Below are 2002 nucleotides of genomic sequence, written 5' to 3'. Positions count from 1 at the left end.
AGTAGCATAATACTCTACTTGTCCAACTACAGGAGTTAGATTTACAAGTGCCCCTTCTTGTTTGTGTCCATCAAGGAAAATCCTTGTGATATTTGCACTTGGGGGGGGGGGGGGGGGGGGGGGTCTGATGCAGAACATGCCAGTGCGAACTTTGTGCAGAGGCCCAAAATAGGCTCAGCACTGGTGAGGAACACTGGAGTCTCAGAAAAGACATGGAATTAGATCTCATAAAGACGGCACGGAAGGTATGTGTGTTTTTAGGTCTGAATAAAGGAAGCCGCAAGCAAGTACCTGTAAACTGATTCCACCTGGGACATTAAAATGTTCATCTGTCCCTCTGTTGGAGATACCGCACATGAGGAAAGAGTGTTCTGCTAAAGATTTCCATTTCAAGATGAATCTGAAGATGAATTCGCCCACCACTGTTATTAAAAGCACACAGTTTATCGAAAAGACTGGATGGGCTTTCCTCCATGCCAGTTAACATTCCTTCATGGTTAAAAGGAGAGCAGTACCGTGCGTCTTTGAAGATAATGTCATAAGGTGGAGAGCACTAGGGGTCAGATCCGAATGCCTCACCCAGTAACCCCTTTAGGCGGTTGTGAAATCACTTTCACCTTTCATTATGTTCATTGCCCTGGAGACATAGCTGATGTCTCAGACTGGTGAGAGCTGGGCCTATAGGCAAGATGGCGTGGGGGGGGGGGGGGGGGGGGGGATAGTGGGGCTCCTCTGGGTGCCAGGAAAGGCGTACCAGCTGGCCCACCACCGCAAACAGGAAGGGCACCACAGACTTCCAGATTGTCCATCCGGACAGGTTCCTGCCTGCTGTGGAACGGATCCTGCCACAGGGGTAATTTGTTTTGGAACTGATTTAAGGATCTATATCCACAACAGGACATTATTCTAAAAACATAAAAAAGCAGGTCTGATGGTCCTGGATAAGGGGCTTCATTCCGGAACCACCGGCCACTTTGGGTCATATGAATGGTACAGTCTAATGACAGTACAGGCTACAACTTTGAAAAGCTGCTGGTAACTTGGTTAGCTGGTTAGCGCCATTCGGAAGCTGTTACAATTTCTCTAACTCTGTAACCCACATTGGACCTCTTTAAAGAATAACTGTCACAACATTTATTCACAACTCGATATTCCTTTGAAATCTATACCGCCACTAAATGAGAGGTTAATTATTAAATATGACATCTATAGACAATATGTTGTGTATGATGTAATATTGAAAAGTCAAATTAAAATATATATATTATAGGTGACATTCTGCGTCTGGTTTAACTGCTTATTTTTGCTTAATGTGGCCCATTTGGTAAAATTTTAAAATTGCTTGAGTTGGGATACAACTACGCAGAACGCCACGTGAATCACAAACAAAAAAGTAAACAAACAAGTAAAGAAATGGCAGAGGCTTTTACCATAAATACTGTTTGTCTTTTAGGGTTACCCTCGCATCAATAGAAGGACAAAAACACCCTTTTTAAGGTTTTATGAGAGGCACTGGAGAGTTTTAAGGGGACTATCACTGACTTTAATACGATGACCTGATCAACCATATCTAATAGAACACATAGCCCGTGGCAAAAGATGGTGAACAATTCGATTATACACGGAACACAATGCTTTTACGGCTTCTTAGAAATCAGTAATTTAATATATCTTGAACAAGAGAAAAGAAACAGACAGATTAAATCGAAAGTATAATGTTCCTTTAATGTTTGTTTTGTTTTTGTCTTTTGCCGTATAACGATATATACTAAACATTCACATCAAGGTTAATTATTAAAGTGCTTAGGGAGAACGGGTATTTTATAAGGATTTAAAATTCCACTTACATTTTCCCCACAGCATTCAATGAGTTTTTTACAAAGTGTCTGGCAAAATCTGTTTTATCTTGCATAATTATCTCACATTTTTTTCGTCATTTTTAAAGTGGGGTTTCGTTAAGCGTGCTTTTCTAAGGCCTAATGTTGAGTACTTTTATTCTGAT

Source organism: Brienomyrus brachyistius, chromosome 11, assembly GCF_023856365.1.
Source record: "Brienomyrus brachyistius isolate T26 chromosome 11, BBRACH_0.4, whole genome shotgun sequence".
NCBI classification, from domain to species: Eukaryota; Metazoa; Chordata; class Actinopteri; order Osteoglossiformes; family Mormyridae; genus Brienomyrus; species Brienomyrus brachyistius.
The sequence above is the reverse complement of the archived record's forward strand: the minus strand, read 5'-3'. Positions refer to the sequence as shown.